This window comes from Lissotriton helveticus, chromosome 3_2 (genome assembly GCF_964261635.1).
Source record: "Lissotriton helveticus chromosome 3_2, aLisHel1.1, whole genome shotgun sequence".
NCBI lineage: Eukaryota > Metazoa > Chordata > Amphibia > Caudata > Salamandridae > Lissotriton > Lissotriton helveticus.
Genome location: NC_136062.1, coordinates 487,470,508 through 487,494,298, shown reverse-complemented (window position 1 = coordinate 487,494,298; position 23,791 = coordinate 487,470,508). Strand labels below are relative to the sequence as shown.

The window sequence follows — 23,791 nt, the reverse complement described above, 5'->3', positions numbered from 1 at the left end:
AAGGCTTCCCAGGCTGCATTTTTAAGTTCTTTCTTCCTTGTCAGGGTAGTAAGCTTATAAACTTGTCTGGCTTCCTTGACTTGATTGCTATCCCTGGGTATAGTCTTTAGTGCCTGTAGGAGAGTTTTATGAGCACTTGTGCAAGCTCGGTTGAACCAGCCATGTGTTCTCGTTTCTTCCTTTGCCTTTAATTTTTTGGTTAGCTTGGCATTTATTTCTACTTTAATCTGATCAAATGCTTGTATTATTTGTTCCGGATTAGTGCTTAATTCCAGGCAGGTATTAAATTGTCTAGTTTCTTTCTGTAATAGTTCTTTCAAAAAGTTCGTGGGTTCAATTTTTGCCCATTTAGTGGCATAGCCGTTTTTCCTGGCCAATGCCACTGAACGGCCATGTAATATCTCAGTGGTACTAGTTTTTTGCGCGCCCATTTTCCCTAATTTAAGGGAGGTGCTAATGGGGTAATGGTCACTCATTGCTAGGTCCTCCGTTTCAAAACCACCCACCCAACCTTGGTTCCTATTTGAAACCAGGATAAAGTCTATCACAGTACCTGCCCCGTGGCCAAAAAAGGTTCTTTGAAACTGTACTGGTGGCTGGCAAAGTTCATTTGCAAATGCCAGATCCCATTCATGCATGAAATGATTTAATAGATTGCCCCCTAAGGAGTGTTCAAAATGTGTAGTGGGGTCCCCTTGCGCATCCACAATGCCACAATTTTTTGTCTGGCTATAGGGACATAGGTGGCAATTAAAGTCTCCTGCTATCAGTAAGCAGTCTGCCGCCTGTCCGCCTTTTTTTAACAACGAATCCAGTTCCGCTATTAGACTATTTACCTCTACTTTTGGGATATTGTTATAGAGGTTTATCAGGAAGAAACAACGCCCATTTAGTTTAAAAGACAAACCTTGTAGTGAACTCCCTACCCCTTTCTTTGGCCCATTTGCCTCATAGTTATTCTGTTCTATGTTACAGAGGTTAGAGGTGAAAATACAAAGTCCCCCCGAACCCCTGCCTCGGTTACCCTGGGTCGAGGGAATATAAAAGGTGCTAAACCCCTCCACTGATGTCTCGTGTGGGTCCCAACACTCCTGCAAGCAGACTATATCCTGCTTTTCCATAAAAGTTAGGAATAGCTGGTCTCGCGCTTTTTTCGCAAGACCCGCAATGTTCCAGGAAGATATCTTAAGCATACAAAACCCCTCTTTAATAGCACGTGGTTTTTCCTGTCTGATTTGTAAGACCCTACTCATATCTTGGGCTAATATAGACACTGGAAGCGCATGGTTAGTATTTGCTACTGGGGTGCGGCCATCATGGTTTTTGTGTGGAGGATCAATAACTTCTAAGAACCCCGTGGTAACCTTTTTTGGTCAATCGACCATGTCTAGACAGTCAAATCTGTTCCTCATGGGGACCCCCTCCCAATAGTCGAAATTTGGGTTGCCTCTACTATGATGCCAGGTGCGGGGATTCCAGCCTCTGTTCCATCCATTATTATTATTGTTCCTATTTCTATTTCTGTTGGTATATCCCACCTGGGTCCAGGGCCAATCCTGCACATCATTCCATCCATTTCTGTTTTCGTTTAACGGGGGATAGAAAAAAGAAAGGCGCTGTACATCCACCCCCCCCCTTTTTTCAAGTGCTGGCCAGGAGGCGATATAATCAGCCATGGCAGGGTCGTCGCAATTGATTATCACGCAATCACCCTGTAAGCTTTTATTGGTATCCCCTATCCAAAAAACTCTTCTGACTGAGTTGATTCTGTTCTGGTGCGATGGCTGTATTGGTCTATTTTGGCTAAGCCATTGCAGAACTTTATTTCTCAGAGACCACTGTGGCTCATCCGAGCCCTCTGGTAATTCTGAAACCCCTGTTAGGACAACAGTGAACGGGGTGGCCTCAGGTGGGAGATGGAACGGCCGTCTAGATCTAAAACCCGTCCTCTGTTTCTCCTGATCTTGAGGGGGCTGCGATTTTTGGAGTTTTTGTGTGTTCTCCTTTAAATTTGCTAGCTGTGTGTTTAGTGCCACTATGGCTGGGCTAGGTTGTACATTATCACTCGCAGTGATGAGTTGGCTCTTACCCTCTACAGTTTGTTGTTTGGGCGTGTTTTGTGGATTCTGTTTTGTGTTTTTCGTGGTCTGAGTATTACCTTCTTTAACTGGTCCACAGGACTTTGGGCCAGCAGCTGGTGTTATGGGTGGGTGAGTTGACTTAGCCGATTTGGCCGGCTTACTTGGTTGTTTGGTCTTTCCCTCCCCCATATCGGGGATGCTAAGTGACTTCTGCGTGAATGCAGGAGTATTTAATTTGGCGAGTTGTTTTTCTATTACCCTTATGCTTTTCTCCAAAGGTTTCAGGTGGTGTTTTAACAGTTCCCCCATACTATTCGTGAGGAAATCGTGTAGTGTCACACATGAGGTACAGGGTTTTTGTATGCCCCCTGCTGCGCCTAGTGTATCTGGGTTCCCCAGTATCATGATGTTCCGTGGGGGCGTGTTTAGGATCACACTATTAGATGGCGTTGGTGTTTGCAACACTACAATGTTGTTACTGTTTGTTTTCAGATTATTAGAGGTCCCACCATTTAGAGAAACTAACAATTGTGCGTGTGGGTTCGCCCCCTTGTTTGTTCTCTTAGGTATAGCACCCTCCCGGGCCCCCATGGTGTTAGATTCTGTGGGCAGTTCCTGTGTATGTAAAAGTTGTAAATCTGGTGTTTTTTCCAGATCCACCCTAGAGTCAGACACAGAACCTAGTGATAGCTGTGTTGCTGATAGATCCACAGTGTTTGGTACTGTGTGTATTTGTGCGCTAGTTGGAATCAGCAGGGGTATGATCGGCCCCTTTTGTATGGGGGTTTGTGCTGACGCCAGTGGGCCCATGGACGATCTTTTTCTGGCCATCTCCAGTTCATGGGACACCCGCCTATCTATCAGTTGAATAGTATTGTCAATGGCTGCATTGGCCTTGTGTAAGAATAGGTCAAGTGGACCCGTGATGTCGGTGGTTTTATCGGTTTTTTTGCTTCTTGTGACTCTAGTCATAATTTGGGGCTCTACTTCACGGGGGCTATAACTTAAAGGTCTCATGCAAACAAGGCTAGTATCGCTGTTTCAACTAGACAATTTGACCCACTATATTAAAACCTCGCCGAGTAACTACTGGGCAGAGGAGGATACAAACAATACTAACAAAAATGAAAATACCGTGGCCCAGTCCAGTCTCTCACAGTCTGGAACGGGCTGAAACGGGCCCGCCCTTGGCCCGGGCTTCTCCTCGCGCGCGTCCCGCGTTGCGTGTGATGTGGTTCTATTTAAAGTAACATATACGCACGGGGGCGTTTACCGCCGGGGGAAGAGGCACCAGGTGTGAGAAGCAAAGGCTTCTGGTCCTCGCAGTCCCCCGGTGCAGGCAGCCAAAGATGGTGGGGTCAAGCGCACGCTGGGAGCTGGTAGGCACTCCGTCGACCACAGGAGAGCTCCCACCAGCAGCGCTACCTCGCTGGTGTCAGGATTCCGGCAAGAGTTCGCAGCAAAAGCGTCCCTCGTTTCCAGAGCAGCAGAGTCAGGTTAGTGAGCGGCACCCGCGGAGCGGGTGGCGCGAAAAGTTAAATGCGGCAAGTAGTGGGCGTTACCGCCGGGGGAAGAGGCACCAGGTGTGAGAAGCAAAGGCTTCTGGTCCTCGCAGTCCCCCGGTGCAGGCAGCCAAAGATGGTGGGGTCAAGCGCACGCTGGGAGCTGGTAGGCACTCCGTCGACCACAGGAGAGCTCCCACCAGCAGCGCTACCTCGCTGGTGTCAGGATTCCGGCAAGAGTTCGCAGCAAAAGCGTCCCTCGTTTCCAGAGCAGCAGAGTCAGGTTAGTGAGCGGCACCCGCGGAGCGGGTGGCGCGAAAAGTTAAATGCGGCAAGTAGTGGGCGTTACCGCCGGGGGAAGAGGCACCAGGTGTGAGAAGCGAAGGCTTCTGGTCCTCGCAGTCCCCCGGTGCAGGCAGCCAAAGATGGTGGGGTCAAGCGCACGCTGGGAGCTGGTAGGCACTCCGTCGACCACAGGAGAGCTCCCACCAGCAGCGCTACCTCGCTGGTGTCAGGATTCCGGCAAGAGTTCGCAGCAAAAGCGTCCCTCGTTTCCAGAGCAGCAGAGTCAGGTTAGTGAGCGGCACCCGCGGAGCGGGTGGCGCGAAAAGTTAAATGCGGCAAGTAGTGGGCGTTACCGCCGGGGGAAGAGGCACCAGGTGTGAGAAGCAAAGGCTTCTGGTCCTCGCAGTCCCCCGGTGCAGGCAGCCAAAGATGGTGGGGTCAAGCGCACGCTGGGAGCTGGTAGGCACTCCGTCGACCACAGGAGAGCTCCCACCAGCAGCGCTACCTCGCTGGTGTCAGGATTCCGGCAAGAGTTCGCAGCAAAAGCGTCCCTCGTTTCCAGAGCAGCAGAGTCAGGTTAGTGAGCTATTCAAATTGTAAATGACTATGACTTTTTTCCTCTGTTTTGATCATTAACACATAAATAAAAGGCACTGCCATTTACAATGCCAATAGCTTACACTCGTGCAAATGCGAGACCTATTTCATTTCAAAGAAGTGGCCGGCATTGTCCCGGGCTGCTTGGAAAGTGAAAGCGTGCATCATGCGTTGAATGTTGAATTGGGGAGAGGATATGGCCTAACGGCTAGGACAGTCGATCTCAAATCTGGGGAACCCAGTTCGAGTCTCAGCAATGACACTCAACATCCTGTGATTCTGGGCAAATCACTTAATCTCCCAGGGCCTATCAAAAATGAATGTGTCCTCGTGTAACGCAACTGGTGATCACGTAAAGAGCTCTGATACCCGATACCTATGGTTCAAGTTTGCGCTATATAAGATTCTGGGGAAAAAAATGTTTCAGGAAAGCATGTCCTGTCTGCAGAAGGAGAAACTCATTATGGAAAATATTGCTTACAGACTAAATAAGACATTCCTTGTAACAACAGAAGTAAAAGGACCAGTCCTCATGGGAGGTCACAAATGAAGACAAGGCGGTACTAAGGAGGGACTAGCAAGCCTATTAATGAATCAGCAGCCAGCATTTATGAAGGAAAATGACACAAGCCAATGAAAAATATGGGCGGAGAGTGGGCGGGGCTTCAAGTCCACACTTGAATAGTACAGCATGCCTCGCAGGAGCCCATGCGATGCCCAGGCTCGACCCAAAATAAGTATTTAGCTTTGACTGTTTGTGTGTTTGTGAGTGAGAGTGAGTGAGAGTGAGTGAATGAAACTGAATGAGTGTGTATTGTGAGAGTGTATTGTGAGTGTGTTTAAATGTGTCAACGACACTAAAAATGATTGAGAATCAGTGGCCGAGAGTGTATATTTATGTGAAAGTGAATGTGAGGGCGTGAATGAAAGGCTGAGATTGAGTTAGGAGTTTAAGAGACGGAGTGGAAGTGAGTCCGGGAAATAGCTATCTCTGGTGCAGCAGGGGCAGTTGCACCAGGCCCCACAGGCCTGAGGGACCTACTACATGCAATTTATTAAAACTGAGCACCTGTACATTAGGAGTTATGAGATTCAGAGGGTGCAAATGGGTGTTTGTGCTTTTGTGAGTGAGAAGTAGTGAATGTGAGTGTGTTAGTGAGTATAAGGAAGAATGGAATGAGTAAGTGTGTGTTAGTGAGTATAAGGAAGAATGAGTGAGTGTGAGTGTGTTAGTAAGTATAAGGAGGAAGGAGTGAGTGTGAGTGTGTTAGTGAGTATAAGGAAGAATGAGTAAGTGTGTGTTAGTGAGTATAAGGAAGAATGAGTGAGTGTGAGTGTGTTAGTGAGTATAAGGAAGAATGAGTAAGTGTGTGTTAGTGAGTATAAGGAAGAACGAGTGAGTGTGAGTGTGTTAGTGAGTATAAGGAAGAATGAGTAAGTGTGTGTTAGTGAGTATAAGGAAGAATGAGTGATTGAAGAATATACAGTGGCTTCTAGCCGAATTATCAAATATACAACCTTCGGTTTAAGGAAGGAGTGAGTGTGAGTGTGTTAGTGAGTATAAGGAAGAACGAGTGAGTGTGAGTGTGTTAGTGAGTATAAGGAAGAATGAGTAAGTGTGTGTTAGTGAGTATAAGGAAGAATGAGTGAGTGTGAGTGTGTTAGTGAGTATAAGGAAGAATGAGTGAGTGTGAGTGCATTAGTGAGTATAAGGAAGAATGAGTGAGTGTGAGTGTGTTAGTGAGTATAAGGAAGAATGAGTGAGTGTGAGTGCGTTAGTGAGTATAAGGAAGAATGAGTGAGTGTGAGTGCGTTAGTGAGTATAAGGAAGAATGAGTGAGTGTGAGTGTGTTAGTGAGTATAAGGAGGAAGGAGTGAGTGTTAGTGTGTTAGTGAGTATAAGGAAGAATGGAATGAGTAAGTGTGTGTTAGTGAGTATAAGGAAGAATGAGTGAGTGTGAGTGTGTTAGTAAGTATAAGGAGGAAGGAGTGAGTGTGAGTGTGTTAGTGAGTATAAGGAAGAACGAGTGAGTGTGAGTGTGTTAGTGAGTATAAGGAAGAATGAGTAAGTGTGTGTTAGTGAGTATAAGGAAGAATGAGTGAGTGTGAGTGTGTTAGTGAGTATAAGGAAGAATGAGTGAGTGTGAGTGCATTAGTGAGTATAAGGAAGAATGAGTGAGTGTGAGTGTGTTAGTGAGTATAAGGAGGAAGGAGTGAGTGTGAGTGTGTTAGTGAGTATAAGGAAGAATGAGTGAGTGTGAGTGTGTTAGTAAGTATAAGGAGGAAGGAGTGAGTGTGAGTGTGTTAGTGAGTATAAGGAAGAATGAGTGAGTGTGAGTGTGTTAGTGAGTATAAGGAAGAACGAGTAAGTGTGTGTTAGTGAGTATAAGGAAGAATGAGTGAGTGTGAGTGTGTTAGTGAGTATAAGGAAGAATGAGTGAGTGTGAGTGTGTTAGTGAGTATAAGGAAGAATGAGTGAGTGTGAGTGAGTGTGAGTGTGTTAGTGAGTATAAGGAGGAAGGAGTGAGTGTGAGTGTGTTAGTGAGTATAAGGAAGAATGGAATGAGTAAGTGTGTGTTAGTGAGTATAAGGAAGAATGAGTGAGTGTGAGTGTGTTAGTAAGTATAAGGAGGAAGGAGTGAGTGTGAGTGTGTTAGTGAGTATAAGGAAGAATGAGTGAGTGTGAGTGTGTTAGTGAGTATAAGGAAGAACGAGTGAGTGTGAGTGTGTTAGTGAGTATAAGGAAGAATGAGTAAGTGTGTGTTAGTGAGTATAAGGAAGAATGAGTGAGTGTGAGTGTGTTAGTGAGTATAAGGAAGAATGAGTGAGTGTGAGTGCGTTAGTGAGTATAAGGAAGAATGAGTGAGTGTGAGTGTGTTAGTGAGTATAAGGAGCAAGGAGTGAGTGTGAGTGTGTTAGTGAGTATAAGGAAGAATGGAATGAGTAAGTGTGTGTTAGTGAGTATAAGGAAGAATGAGTGAGTGTGAGTGTGTTAGTAAGTATAAGGAGGAAGGAGTGAGTGTGAGTGTGTTAGTGAGTATAAGGAAGAATGAGTAAGTGTGTGTTAGTGAGTATAAGGAAGAATGAGTGAGTGTGAGTGTGTTAGTGAGTATAAGGAAGAATGAGTAAGTGTGTGTTAGTGAGTATAAGGAAGAATGAGTGAGTGTGAGTGTGTTAGTGAGTATAAGGAAGAATGAGTAAGTGTGTGTTAGTGAGTATAAGGAAGAATGAGTGAGTGTGAGTGTGTTAGTGAGTATAAGGAAGAATGAGTAAGTGTGTGTTAGTGAGTATAAGGAAGAATGAGTGAGTGTGAGTGTGTTAGTGAGTATAAGGAAGAATGAGTAACTGTGTGTTAGTGAGTATAAGGAAGAATGAGTGAGTGTGAGTGTGTTAGTGAGTATAAGGAAGAATGAGTAAGTGTGTGTTAGTGAGTATAAGGAAGAATGAGTGAGTGTGAGTGTGTTAGTGAGTATAAGGAGGCAACATCGGAATCCAGGACAAGGCACTGGAATGGATCACCTCCTTCCTCGACGGAAGAACACAGAGAGTCCGCCTACCACCGTACAAGTCAGAGGCCACCAAAGTCATCTGCGGCGTCCCTCAAGGATCCTCACTGAGCCCCACCCTCTTCAACGTCTACATGAGCCCCCTCGCGGCCATCGCACGCCAACACAACCTCAACATAATCTCCTATGCCGACGACACCCAGCTGATCCTCTCCCTGACCAACGACCCCGCCACCGCCAGAGCCAACCTGCACGAAGGGATGAGAGATGTAGCCGAATGGATGACGACCAGCTGCCTGAAACTGAACTCGGACAAGACGGAGGTCCTCATCCTGGGCTCCTCGCCCTCCGCCTGGGACGACTCCTGGTGGCCCCCCGCCCTGGGCACCGCACCCAAACCGACGGACCACGCACGCAACCTGGGCTTCATCCTGGACTCCTCCCTCTCCATGACCAGACAAGTAAACGCCGTCTCCTCGTCTTGCTTCAACATCCTGCGCATGCTACGTAAGATCTTCCGGTGGATCCCCACCGAGACAAGGCAGACGGTCACCCAGGCCCTCGTCACCAGCCGACTGGACTACGGCAACTCCCTCTACGCCGGAACCACCACCAAACTCCAGAAGAGACTCCAGCGGATCCAGAACGCCTCGGCCAGACTCATCCTCGACATCCCACGAACCAGCCACATCTCCGGACACCTGAGGGATCTGCACTGGCTCCCGGTCAACAAGAGAATCACCTTCCGGCTCCTCACCCACGCACACAAAGCCCTACACGACCAAAGCCCGAGCTACCTCAACAACCGGATCAACTTCTACACTCCCAAGCGCCTCCTCAGATCAACCAGCCTCGCCCTCGCCGCCGTCCCCCGCATCCGAAGAGCGACAACAGGAGGAAGGTCCTTCTCCTACCTGGCTGCCAAGACCTGGAACTCCCTGCCGACCGACCTACGCCTGACCCAAGACCACCTCGCCTTCAGGAAGCAGCTCAAGACCTGGCTGTTCGAGCAGTAACGGCACCCCCCCCCCCCCCCCCAGCGCCTTGAGACCCTACGGGTGAGTAGTGCGCTCTATAAAGGACCTGATTGATTGATTGAAGCTTCTCTTGTTTTTATTGACAGTGCTCTTCCCACGTCTTCTATTTTTTCCAATGAACTCACAATACCAGAGGTTGTAGATTCTATTTTTTCCGTTTTTATATTGCATTTAATCCGCCTAAGTTTACACTTCATCTTTCAAATCGTCGTGTCTGGCTCTCTTGAATGTCCTTATCTTTTGCTTAATGTCTTTCATATATTTTCTATTTTATATGGTCAATACCTCATGTTTGTTTAATTTCTTCTTTCTGTTCTATTTCTCATGTTTGATGTGCAAGAACCCTCGATGGTTCCTCAACAGTTAATAAAATGAAGGCGCGTGACACACCCCCTCGAGCACGCGCCTGCTGATCACCATCCAGGTGAGGGGTGTAATGTATGCACGGGCCGACGTGTCCATACAATGTTACCGACGCTCATCTTTCGAAATAAAAACATATGTATGTTGTCGACGATGCATCACCGGCTCATTATGCAGACCTGGGGGGGGGGGGGGGGGGCTCAACTGGCTCAAGTCCCTTCTCGCATCCGACGGATACTGTATGGATTCATTGACCACAGCTCGGGTCCCAGAACCGGAGACTCGAGGACTTCACCAAACCACGAAACAGCACACCTCACCTCACCGTGCCATACTAGAACAGGCCAGATCATAAAATGACAAGACAAACCGCACCATGTTCTGGGCAGCACAGCACCGGGGGTCCTTCAGAGCACCTCTGAGATCTGCGCAGCACAGAGGGTCCTGCACAGCACCGGTGAGCTCTGTGCAGCACGGAAGGTCCTGCGCAGCACCTCTGAGATCTGTGCAGCACGGAGGGTCCTGCACAGCACCTGTGAGCTCTGTGCAGCACAGAAGGTCCTGCGCAGCACCTCTGAGATCTGTGCAGCACGGAGGGTCCTGCACAGCACCTGTGAGCTCTGTGCAGCACGGAGGGTCCTGCACAGCACCGGTGAGCTCTGTGCAGCACAGAAGGTCCTGCGCAGCACCTCTGAGATCTGTGCAGCACGGAGGGTCCTTCAGAGCACCTCTGAGATCTGCGCAGCACAGAGGGTCCTGCACAGCACCGGTGAGCTCTGTGCAGCACAGAAGGTCCTGCGCAGCACCTGTGAGCTCTGTGCAGCACGGAGGGTCCTGCACAGCACCTGTGAGCTCTGTGCAGCACGGAGGGTCCTGCACAGCACCTGTGAGCTCTGTGCAGCACGGAGGGTCCTGCACAGCACCTGTGAGCTCTGCGCAGCACAGCACGGAGTGCATCATCTCTCAGTTTTACGCAGCTCGTAGCGTCCGGACCAGCAGCTGCCCGTGCTGCGCAGCACGGCCGTGCGCACTGAATGCAGAACCAAAGCGCCTTCTGTTCACCTGCATTTCAGTAGCGCTGGGACCGCATGCATGCTTGAATGAAGCTGTGGCGTAAACACCAGCAGACGAGATTCATTCGAGTTAATAGCATTAGTATTGCATTTATGGAAAAGAAATGCGATAAAGCCAAAACAATGCGCCAACCTACCTCCACGGAGAGGGGGCGCCATCCTGCCTGGGCGAGCTGACGGGAAAAGGGGCACAGGTCTGGGGTGCAGCCCCCTGTGGTGACCGGATGCACCCCAAGACTGACTGCATGTGACGGGGGGAGGTGCAAAGGTCTGGATGCAGCCCCCCCTGTGGTTACCCGATGCACCCTTCGACTGACAGCAGCTGTGGGAGAGCAGAGACTGGCACAGCCGCCCTCTCCCTCCGGTGTTGTACCAGTGGGAGGGTCCGGCCCGCCCTATGGTGTCACCCTCTAGCGCCCACGGCTCTGCTCCTAGGCGCCTGCTGCAGCAGCGGCGTGGGCGCCTCTTGCACGTTTTTCAAGTTTATTTTACATCATATTTATGCACTTTGTCTCCTGATTGGTCATTTTCCCGGGATGATGAGTCTGTGGCAAAAGGTCAAAAACCCAAAAGCTGCGATGACTCACGAGTGGTGAAGCCAGTTTACTGGCCAGGGGGTCGGCTGCCTTCCTGTGCTGAGTGAACACACCGTGCTGTCTTTTTGCAGTTTTATAAAGCGCCTACTGGACCCGAAGGCGTTGGAGCGCTTTACTTGAGCACCAGTTACATTATACAAGGTACATCCATGTTTTTGTTGGACCGAAGGGATGTGTCCAAAATCACACGATGTTGAGCCAACGCCGAGACTCAAACTTGGTTCCCCAGCTCCAAAGTCGTCAGCTCTGGCCCTTACACCACATTTACATCTGTTGAATGGTCACATTCAGGGGATACTCAGGCGCAGAAGGCCACCCACCTTTCTAATGCTGGATTTGTGCTGCTTCGGTTTTTATACGCGGTTATATACATTACCTACTCGGGTCGCCACAAGATAGTTATAGTTAGGGCTGCTTTTCCATAGACAGTGATTTTTGGTTTGCTAATAACTTTGGTCCCATTTGACAAATCTTCACACAACTTTCCCCCAAAAAGTTCATCCCCCTCAGGTCCTTCCTGGAATGTTTTGAGCTGATCCATCCAGTGGGGGTGAGAAAAAAGGGGAGTGGGGGTCCCAAAACGCAAACCCCTCTGCATTAACCACAGACTTCTTTAGACAAGGCTTCAGCAAACACCGCAGAACGGACTGACACCAGACTCGGCAGGAAGCTGGATCTTGGTCAGCAGATTCTGCTGTTTGTATTTTGGTGTAAATCAGTTAAGTGGGTTTTTGAGATATTAAAGGTCCAAAAATGTAGATATTTGTATTTTGGGGCTTGCAAGAGTTTTACGCGTCCAGAGAGAGCGTTTATTAAAAAAGGAGCCCTGTGACTGCGCGAGACGTCCGTGAGCTCTCATGATCTCGCGGGGCGTGAAGATTCCTGGGGGTCTCATGAGAGCAAGCGCTCTGATTGGCTGGTTATTAATGTTTTAGAAATTAAATGGCAGCTATTACTGTTTACCGTAACAGCAGAAAGGCTGCCCGGCCCCCTAGATTTGGAGAGGCATAGCTGCTGTGAGCAAAATAAAAAGATACTATTAAAAAAATAAAATACAATCTTGCAGGACCCTCGCGTGATCATGAATAGTAAACAGGAGTAGCTGAGTTATCAATACCTCCTACTAATAGAACTGCTTATTGTGGCCCTTGTTATTGAGAGGAAGCGAGGAAGAGATAAGTACTGTGAGGAGTAGAAGGTTCTTTCTTTTTTTTTTTAAATTACAATCTTGCGAGACTCTTGCGGGATCATAAAAAATAGGAAGGAGTAGGTGATCTTTGAAAACAGATAAATTAACAAAAGAGGGAGGTAGAGTAACACAGAAGGATTCTTACTCCACAAACATATTCATATAAACAAAAGGAATCCTACTGGGGTAAGGAAAGAGTGTTCGTCACAGTGGTGTGGAAGCACTCAGGGGTATATTATCAAGGGGTTTTATCTCCACTTTTTTGGCTTTAAAAGCCAAGAAAGCGGAGATAAAATTATCTCCCTATTACCAAGCTGTCGCTAACACCAGTTAGCGACAGCTAATAGGAGATAGCGACCATCATGGGCCCCACTTTGCATGTCAGTGATATTTATCACTAATGATATGCAAAGTGGGCGTGCCAAGATGTTAGCGACTGGAAACAGTCGCTAACATCGCTATCTCCTATTACCAACTTTTGGAGATATTTGCGCTAAGCGCGAATATCTCCAAAAGCTAACACCTGCCCTGAGCAGTTCTTAGCCATGTTATCCAATGGGAGGTGGATAACATGGCTAAGAGCATTTGCTCGATAATGCATGAATATCGCGGACTTTTCAGTGATATTCATGCATTGCGGGCGTTTTTTATCGCATTTGCGATAAACCTTGCTAATAGCAAGGTTTATCTGCGATAAAAATCGCCGATGTGCGGCGATAATTTTTGTCTCTAAACAAGTTAGAGACAAAAATTATCGCTAGTTGTTGGTAATATGCCCCTCAGTGTTTGATAGCGGAGCAGCGTGTGGGGTAAGACGGAGGACGAGTAATCCCGAGTCCATTGCACACAGCAATCACCCCCCAGACGTTTTTGAAATGCTCATGAAGCAAGCAAAGAATACTTGACAAGTGATGCAATTCGCATTTACTTGAATAAAATCCGCTGTAGGCACATAGTAGCCTTTAATTACATACACATGTATATATAGTTTTTTCACTTTTTGTTAAATTACCATAAAATACTCTTTTTTCTACAAGTAGTGAAACGTGAGTAAGGTGGGGAAGTTGTGCCCCCGTCCTGAAGAAGGAGCTTTGCCTCCGAAACATGTTGACGCACACCTGAGGTACTGTCCATAATCACGACAGATTTACCTCGCACTGCACCTCTTTTAATAGTACCAGCCCGGGGTCTTGAATAAACTTTTTTCTAGTCAACCCACGAGCCAGGTGCTTTTGAATTTTTTCACCTCTACCCACCACTCACATATAATATACCCACTCACATGCACCACATATGGTCATTACTATAAGTGCTCCCGCATAGTCGTAGGTCGCAGCACGCCGCATCCCGTTAGAAGGGTGCGAAGACCCCAATGATGAAGCATGACACCAAGGGGCCTTTTGGTGTGTGAGTGATCTTTGAAAACACTCGGGTACGCAGACTTGTTACTGTGGGAAGGAGCGTTAGTGGAGACGCTGTTTATCCGACTCCACTATTTACGCCCGTTGGCTTAGGGAGAGCGGCGAGGAGAGTTGAGGCTCCGCGCACACACATTATCCAAAACAGAGGTCTCAGCGGAGAGGGCAGTCCCTCTGAAGAGGCACACTCATCAACTGAGAAAGGGGTCTCAAACGAGAGCCCAGTCCCTGCCCACTCTCTGCTGTGCACACCTGTTATCTGAGAGAGAGAGGTCTGAAAAGAGAGGCCAGTCCATCCATGCACACTACTATGCACACCTGTCACAGAGAGAGAGGTCTGAAAGAAGAGGCCAGTCCATCCATGCACACTACTATGCATACCTGTCAGAGAGAGTGAAATCTGAAAGGAGAGACTAGACCATCCGTGCACACTACTATGCACACCCGTCATCTGAGAGAGAGGTCTGAAAGGAGAGGCCAGTCCATCCATGCACGCTACTATGCACACCCGTCACAGAGAGAGAGGTCTGAAAGGAGAGGCCAGTCCATCCATACACACTACTATGCACACCTGTCACAGAGAGAGAGGTCTGAAAAGAGAGGCCAGTCCATCCATGCACACTACTATGCATACCTGTCACAGAGAGAGAGGTCTGAAAGAAGAGGCCAGTCCATCCATGCATACTACTATGCATACCTGTCAGAGAGAGTGAAATCTGAAAGGAGAGGCCAGTTCATCCATACACACTACTATGCATCCCCATCCTCTGAGAGAGAGGTCTGAAAGGAGAGGCCAGTCCATCCATACACACTACTATGCACACCCGTCACAGAGAGAGAGGTCTGAAAGGGGAGGCCAGTCCATCCATGCACACTACTATGCATACCTGTCATCAGAGAAAGAGGTCTGAAAGGAGAGGCCAGTCCATCCATGCACGCTACTATGCACACCTGTCACAGAGAGAGGACTGAAAGGAGAGGCCAGTCCATCCATGCACACTACTATGCACACCCATCATCTGAGAGAGAGCTCTGAAAGGAGAGGCCAGTCCATCCAGACACACTACTATGCACACCTGTCACAGAGAGAGAGGTCTCAAAAGAGAGGCCAGTCCATCCATACACACTACTATGCACACCTGTCACAGAGAGAGAGGTCTGACAGGAGAGGCCAGTCCATCCATGCACACTACTATGCACACCTGTCACAGAGAGAGAGAGGTCAGAAAGGAGAGGCCAGTCCATCCATGCACACTACTATGCACACCCGTCATCAGAGAGAGAGGTCTAAAAGGAGAGATCAGTCCATCCATGCACACTACTATGCATACCTATCAGAGAGAGTGAGGTCTGAAAGGAGAGACTAGTCCATCCGTGCACACTACTATGCACACCCGTCATCTGAGACAGAGGTCTGAAAGGAGAGACCAGTCCATCCATGCACGCTACTATGCACACCCGTCACAGAGAGAGAGGTCTGAAAGGAGAGGCCAGTCCATCCATACACACTACTATGCACACCTGTCACAGAGAGAGAGAGGTCTGAAAGGAGAGGCCAGTCCATCCAGACACACTACTATGCACACCTGTCACAGAGAGAGAGGTCTCAAAAGAGAGGCCAGTCCATCCATACACACTACTATGCACACCTGTCACAGAGAGAGAGAGAGGTCTGAAAGGAGAGGCCAGTCCATCCATACACACTACTATGCACACCTGTCACAGAGAGAGAGAGAGAGGTCTGAAAGGAGAGGCCAGTCCATCCATACACACTACTATGCACACCTGTCACAGAGAGAGAGAGCTCTGAAAGGAGAGACCAGTCCATCCATGCACACTACTATGCACACCTATCACAGAGAGAGAGGTCTGAAAGGAGAGACCAGTCCATCCATGCACACTACTATGCACACCTGTCACAGAGAGAGAGGTCTGAAAGGAGAGACCAGTCCATCCATGCACGCTACTATGCACACCTGTCACAGAGAGAGAGGTCTGAAAGGAGAGACCAGTCCATCCATGCACACTACTATGCACACCTGTCACAGAGAGAGAGGTCTGAAAGGAGAGACCAGTCCATCCATGCACACTACTATGCACACCTGTCAGAGAGAGAGGTCTGAAAGGAGAGGCCAGTCCATCCATACACACTACTATGCACACCTGTCACAGAGAGAGAGGTCTGAAAGGAGAGGCCAGTCCATCCATGTACGCTACTATGCACACCTGTCACAGAGAGAGAGGTCTGAAAGGAGAGGCCAGTCCATCCATACACACTACTATGCACACCCGTCACAGAGAGAGAGGTCTGAAAGGAGAGGCCAGTCCATCCATGCACACTACTATGCATACCTGTCACAGAGAGAGAGCTCTGAAAGGAGAGGCCAGTCCATCTATGCACACTACTATGCACACCCATCATCTGAGAGAGAGCTCTGAAAGGAGAGGCCAGTCCATCCATAAACACTACTATGCACACCTGTCACAGAGAGAGAGAGCTCTGAAAGGAGAGACCAGTCCATCCATACACACTACTATGCACACCCGTCATCAGAGAGAGAGGTCTAAATGGAGAGATCAGTCCATCCATGCACACTACTATGCACACCTGTCATCAGAGAGAGACGTCTAAAAGGAGAGATCAGTCCATCCATGCACACTACTATGCACACCTGTCATCAGAGAGAGAGGTCTGAAAGGAGAGGCCAGTCCATCCATGCACACTACTATGCACACCTGTCATCAGAGAGAGAGAGCTCTGAGAGGAGCGACCAGTCCATCCATAAACACTACTATGCACACCTGTCATCAGAGAGAGAGAGCTCTGAAAGGAGAGATCAGTCCATCCATGCACACTACTATGCACACCTGTCATCAGAGAGAGAGGTCTGAAAGGAGAGGCCGGTCCATCCATGCACACTACTATGCACACCTGTCATCAGAGAGAGAGGTCTGAAAGGGGAGGCCAGTCCATCCATGCACACTACTATGCATACCTGTCATCAGAGAAAGAGGTCTGAAAGGAGAGGCCAGTCCATCCATGCACGCTACTATGCACACCTGTCACAGAGAGAGGACTGAAAGGAGAGGCCAGTCCATCCATGCACACTACTATGCACACCCATCATCTGAGAGAGAGCTCTGAAAGGAGAGGCCAGTCCATCCAGACACACTACTATGCACACCTGTCACAGAGAGAGAGGTCTCAAAAGAGAGGCCAGTCCATCCATACACACTACTATGCACACCTGTCACAGAGAGAGAGGTCTGACAGGAGAGGCCAGTCCATCCATGCACACTACTATGCACACCTGTCACAGAGAGAGAGAGGTCAGAAAGGAGAGGCCAGTCCATCCATGCACACTACTATGCACACCCGTCATCAGAGAGAGAGGTCTAAAAGGAGAGATCAGTCCATCCATGCACACTACTATGCATACCTATCAGAGAGAGTGAGGTCTGAAAGGAGAGACTAGTCCATCCGTGCACACTACTATGCACACCCGTCATCTGAGACAGAGGTCTGAAAGGAGAGACCAGTCCATCCATGCACGCTACTATGCACACCCGTCACAGAGAGAGAGGTCTGAAAGGAGAGGCCAGTCCATCCATACACACTACTATGCACACCCGTCACAGAGAGAGAGGTCTGAAAGGGGAGGCCAGTCCATCCATGCACACTACTATGCATACCTGTCATCAGAGAAAGAGGTCTGAAAGGAGAGGCCAGTCCATCCATGCACGCTACTATGCACACCTGTCACAGAGAGAGGACTGAAAGGAGAGGCCAGTCCATCCATGCACACTACTATGCACACCCATCATCTGAGAGAGAGCTCTGAAAGGAGAGGCCAGTCCATCCAGACACACTACTATGCACACCTGTCACAGAGAGAGAGGTCTCAAAAGAGAGGCCAGTCCATCCATACACACTACTATGCACACCTGTCACAGAGAGAGAGGTCTGACAGGAGAGGCCAGTCCATCCATGCACACTACTATGCACACCTGTCACAGAGAGAGAGAGGTCAGAAAGGAGAGGCCAGTCCATCCATGCACACTACTATGCACACCCGTCATCAGAGAGAGAGGTCTAAAAGGAGAGATCAGTCCATCCATGCACACTACTATGCATACCTATCAGAGAGAGTGAGGTCTGAAAGGAGAGACTAGTCCATCCGTGCACACTACTATGCACACCCGTCATCTGAGACAGAGGTCTGAAAGGAGAGACCAGTCCATCCATGCACGCTACTATGCACACCCGTCACAGAGAGAGAGGTCTGAAAGGAGAGGCCAGTCCATCCATACACACTACTATGCACACCTGTCACAGAGAGAGAGAGGTCTGAAAGGAGAGGCCAGTCCATCCAGACACACTACTATGCACACCTGTCACAGAGAGAGAGGTCTCAAAAGAGAGGCCAGTCCATCCATACACACTACTATGCACACCTGTCACAGAGAGAGAGAGAGGTCTGAAAGGAGAGGCCAGTCCATCCATACACACTACTATGCACACCTGTCACAGAGAGAGAGAGAGAGGTCTGAAAGGAGAGGCCAGTCCATCCATACACACTACTATGCACACCTGTCACAGAGAGAGAGAGCTCTGAAAGGAGAGACCAGTCCATCCATGCACACTACTATGCACACCTATCACAGAGAGAGAGGTCTGAAAGGAGAGACCAGTCCATCCATGCACACTACTATGCACACCTGTCACAGAGAGAGAGGTCTGAAAGGAGAGACCAGTCCATCCATGCACGCTACTATGCACACCTGTCACAGAGAGAGAGGTCTGAAAGGAGAGACCAGTCCATCCATGCACACTACTATGCACACCTGTCACAGAGAGAGAGGTCTGAAAGGAGAGACCAGTCCATCCATGCACACTACTATGCACACCTGTCAGAGAGAGAGGTCTGAAAGGAGAGGCCAGTCCATCCATACACACTACTATGCACACCTGTCACAGAGAGAGAGGTCTGAAAGGAGAGGCCAGTCCATCCATGTACGCTACTATGCACACCTGTCACAGAGAGAGAGGTCTGAAAGGAGAGGCCAGTCCATCCATACACACTACTATGCACACCCGTCACAGAGAGAGAGGTCTGAAAGGAGAGGCCAGTCCATCAATGCACACTACTATGCATACCTGTCACAGAGAGAGAGCTCTGAAAGGAGAGGCCAGTCCATCTATGCACACTACTATGCACACCCATCATCTGAGAGAGAGCTCTGAAAGGAGAGGCCAGTCCATCCATAAACACTACTATGCACACCTGTCACAGAGAGAGAGAGCTCTGAAAGGAGAGACCAGTCCATCCATACACACTACTATGCACACCCGTCATCAGAGAGAGAGGTCTAAATGGAGAGATCAGTCCATCCATGCACACTACTATGCACACCTGTCATCAGAGAGAGACGTCTAAAAGGAGAGATCAGTCCATCCATGCACACTACTATGCACACCTGTCATCAGAGAGAGAGGTCTGAAAGGAGAGGCCAGTCCATCCATGCACACTACTATGCACACCTGTCATCAGAGAGAGAGAGCTCTGAGAGGAGCGACCAGTCCATCCATAAACACTACTATGCACACCTGTCATCAGAGAGAGAGAGCTCTGAAAGGAGAGATCAGTCCATCCATGCACACTACTATGCACACCTGTCATCAGAGAGAGAGGTCTGAAAGGAGAGGCCGGTCCATCCATGCACACTACTATGCACACCTGTCATCAGAGAGAGAGGTCTGAAAGGAGAGGCCGGTCCATCCATGCACACTACTATGCACACCTGTCACAGAGAGAGAGAGCTCTGAAAGGAGAGACCAGTCCATCCATGCACACTACTATGCACACCTGTCATCAGAGAGAGAGGTCTGAAAGGAGAGGCTGGTCCATCCATGCACACTACTATGCACACCTGTCATCAGAGAGAGAGGTCTGAAAGGAGAGGCCGGTCCATCCATGCACACTACTATGCATACCTGTCATCAGAGAGAGAGGTCTGAAAGGAGAGGCCAGTCCATCCATGCACACTACTATGCACACCTGTCATCAGAGAGAGAGGTCTGAAAGGAGAGGCCGGTCCATCCATGCACACTACTATGCACACCTGTCATCAGAGAGAGAGGTATGGAAGGAGAGGCCAGTCCATCCATGCACACTACTATGCACACCTGTCACAGAGAGAGAGGTCTGAAAGGAGAGACCAGTCCATCCATGCACGCTACTATGCACACCTGTCACAGAGAGAGAGGTCTGAAAGGAGAGGCCAGTCCATCCATACACACTACTATGCATACCTGTCATCAGAGAGAGAGGTCTGAAAGGAGAGGCCGGTCCATCCATGCACACTACTATGCACACCTGTCATCAGAGAGAGAGGTCTGAAAGGAGAGGCCAGTCCATCCATACACACTACTATGCATACCCGTCACAGAGAGAGAGCTCTGAAAGGAGAGGCAAGTCCATCCATGCACACTACTATGCACACCTGTCACAGAGAGAGAGGTCTAAAAAAGGAGAGGCCAGTCCATCCATACACACTACTATGCACACCTGTCACAGAGAGAGAGGTCTGACAGGAGAGGCCAGTCCATCCATGCACACTACTATGCATCTGAGAGAGAGCTCTGAAAGGAGAGGCCAGTCCATCCTTGCACACTACTATGCACACCTGTCACAGAGAGAGAGGTCTGAAAGGAGAGACCAGTCCATCCATGCACGCTACTATGCACACCTGTCACAGAGAGCGAGGTCTGAAAGGAGAGGCCAGTCCATCCATACACACTACTATGCATACCTGTCATCAGAGAGAGAGCTCTGACAGGAGAGGCAGTCCATGCATACACACTACTATGCACACCTGTCACAGAGAGAGAGGACTGAAAGGGGAGGCCAGTCCATCCATGCACACTACTATGCACACCTGTCACAGAGAGAGAGGTCTGAAAGGAGAGGCCAGTCCATCCATGCACGCTACTATGCACACCCGTCACAGAGAGAGAGGTCTGAAAGGAGAGGCCAGTCCATCCATGCACACTACTATGCATACCTGTCACAGAGAGAGAGCTCTGAAAGGAGAGGCCAGTCCATCTATGCACACTACTATGCACACCCATCATCTGAGAGAGAGCTCTGAAAGGAGAGGCCAGTCCATCCATAAACACTACTATGCACACCTGTCACAGAGAGAGAGAGCTCTGAAAGGAGAGACCAGTCCATTCATGCACACTACTATGCACACCTATCACAGAGAGAGAGGTCTGAAAGGAGAGCCCTGTCCATCCAGACACACTACTATGCACACCTGTCACAGAGAGAGAGCTCTCAAAAGAGAGGCCAGTCCATCCATACACACTACTATGCACACCTGTCACAGAGAGAGAGAGAGGTCTGAAAGGAGAGGCCAGTCCATCCAGACACACTACTATGCACACCTGTCACAGAGAGAGAGGTCTGAAAGGAGAGGCCAGTCCATCCAGACACACTACTATGCACACCTGTCATCAAAGAGAGAGGTCTGAAAGGAGAGGCCAGTCCATCCATGCACACTAATATGCACACCTGTCACAGAGAGAGAGGTCTGAAAGGAGAGGCCAGTCCATCCATGCACACTACTATGCACACCCGTCACAGAGAGAGAGGTCTGAAATGAGAGGTCAGTCTATCCATGCACACTACTATGCACACCTGTCACAGAGAGAGAGGTCTGAAATGAGAGGCCAGTCCATCCATGCACACTACTATGCACACCTGTCATCTGAGAGAGAGCTCTGAAAGGAGAGGCCAGTCCATTCATGCACACTACTATGCACACCTGTCATCTGAGAGAGAGCTCTGAAATGAGAGGCCAGTCCATCCATGCACACTACTATGCACGCCCGTCATCTGAGAGGAGGTCTGAAAGGAGAGGCCAGTCCATCCATGCACACTACTATGCAAGCCCGTCATCTGAGAGGAGGTCTGAAAGGAGAGGCCAGTTCCTTTCCACTCCCGGCTAAGCAATCACGTTACCTAAGAGGCAGACTACAAAGGAGAGGCCAGTCCTTGCCCATGCACTACTATGCACACCAGTACACTACTATGCACACCAGTGCACTACTATGCACACCAGTACCGTACTATGCACACCAGTACACTACTATGCATACCAGTACCGTACTATGCACACCAGGACACTGCTTTGCACACCAGTACCGTACTATGCACACCAGGACACTGCTATGCACACCAGTACCGTACTATGCACACCAGGACACTACTATGCACACCCATCATCAGAGAGAGGACTGAAAGGAGAGGCGAGTTCCTTTCCACTCCCGGCTAAGCAATCACGTTATCTGACAGGCAGACCTCAAAGGAGAGGCCATTCCTTCTCCATGCACTACTATGCACACTAGTCATTTGAGAGAGAGATCTCAAAAGAGAGAGGCCAATCCATTCATGCACTCTACTACACACTACTGTCATCTAAAAGAGAGGTCTGAGAAGAGAGATCAATCCCTCCCCACAACCTACTATGCACTTCAGTTCTCAGCGGAGGGGCCATTCCCTTCACACCCTACGACACACTCCTGTCAATGAAAGAGAGAGGTGGCAGCATGTGGGGGGTCGGATGCTGAGCCTGGCCGCAGGCTGCTGGGTTGGATTTATGTATGGTAATTAAGGATTACTTTACTTTATTTTTTTAATCTAGAAATTTTGTTAAAGTAATGTTATAGTTAGGTGTACTAAAAAGATTAGTTTTTGTTTTAAAAAAAAATCTTAGAAATGTACTGAAACAACCAAAGTTTGAAGTAACATTACAGTTAGGTGACTATGTCAGTGATAATATTAAAATTTTGAATTAAAAAAAAACTGAGAAATTCAGCAGTTTTAATTAGCGGGGCACCTATAACTTGTGCCCCGCCATGCACTGCTTATGACCTCACATACAACATCACTCATGACATGTTCTATGACATCATTTATGACATCACTGCTATCATCAAAGCTTTGTTCTCCTGCCAGGAGACTATTGGCCATAATTACAGCCATCACAGATACAACTCCCTCAGGTGCAGGAAGCAAGCATAATGTGTAAACTCGACCCCATGCCATACCCTTAACAGAGAGCATAGTTCACATTAACAATCAACCACCGATATATGGGAAACCCTCATTGAGTACGGTGTGCAACCTGTATACAACTGGTCCGAGAAAGACAAGGTCCTAAAAATCGTGGACGTCAGTTCCAAAACACATGACCTCCTATGGACAGCTTTTATCTGAATCAAACATATGAAACTCACTGAACCTACTTTGAGAAATGAAGTTATCAAATGGTTAAATGGATTACCGCAGGACCCAGCATGCAGGATGGAGAGAGGGCTGATGGGCCAGGGAGGGTACAGACAGGCTCTGTGTAGGAAGGTGGATATCTGACTATGGTTACCCCCAAACTTTTTGCCTAGTGTTTAGCTGGTTGTTTGACTTAGTTGGCCTGGGATCCTGCTATTCAGGGCCCCAGGCTAATTGCTCTCTCCTTAAAATGGACTCTATGTACCTTAGGTACATACACAATTGGAACTGGTTCACCTTATTGGCCCCTGTAACAGTGTACCCTAGGTACCCAGGGCATAGGTGGTTCCAAGGCCTACCAGGGGCTGCAGTATGTATTGTGCCACCCCTGGCCTGGCCTCCATATTTGACACAACTGGCTGATCACTCAGCTGGGGTAAGTCGGTGTAATCACCCCTTACTTAGGTATAGTATGCCTATATCTAACCTTAAAATGGACACATATGTTCCTATCAGCCACTCCTATGGAAGGCCTCATCAATCCTGGAGGCAGAGTGCTTGGAAATATGTGAGATGGTGCTCTAGCATAAGCTGAGCCTGTCTGCAGCTTTCAGAACCACGTCCTTTAGCTGTTCCATGATACTGCCATACCATATACTCTTAAGTGCATTATGAACCTCGCGGTTAAATGCTATCTTTGGTTTGGCTGTATCAAAACATGTCGAGTAAAGTGTCATACGAATTGGAATACTACCCCCTCACCAGTTCTGGCGACGGGGGTAGCATTCCACCCTTCTAGAGGGACACGACATGTACATAACCTGAACCCCGGTTAAAGTTAAACATGAGCC

General features: G+C 48.7%; 1 protein-coding gene across 4 annotated transcripts in view; it reads right to left on the bottom strand.

Annotated features, from left to right (window-relative positions):
* The window catches only part of LOC144826085 (para-nitrobenzyl esterase-like), a 370,560-nt gene that overhangs the window by 146,273 nt on the left and 200,496 nt on the right, over positions 1 to 23,791 (bottom strand). Inside the window, exon 1 of one of the 4 annotated variants that reach the window (XM_078684443.1) lies at positions 10,582 to 10,767. The exons of the other annotated variants lie outside the window; for them this stretch is intronic. The gene's annotated coding sequence lies outside the window, so the exon portion shown is untranslated. Of the gene's footprint in view, positions 1 to 10,581; positions 10,768 to 23,791 lie in introns of those variants that run through there. 4 annotated transcript variants of the gene reach the window in all.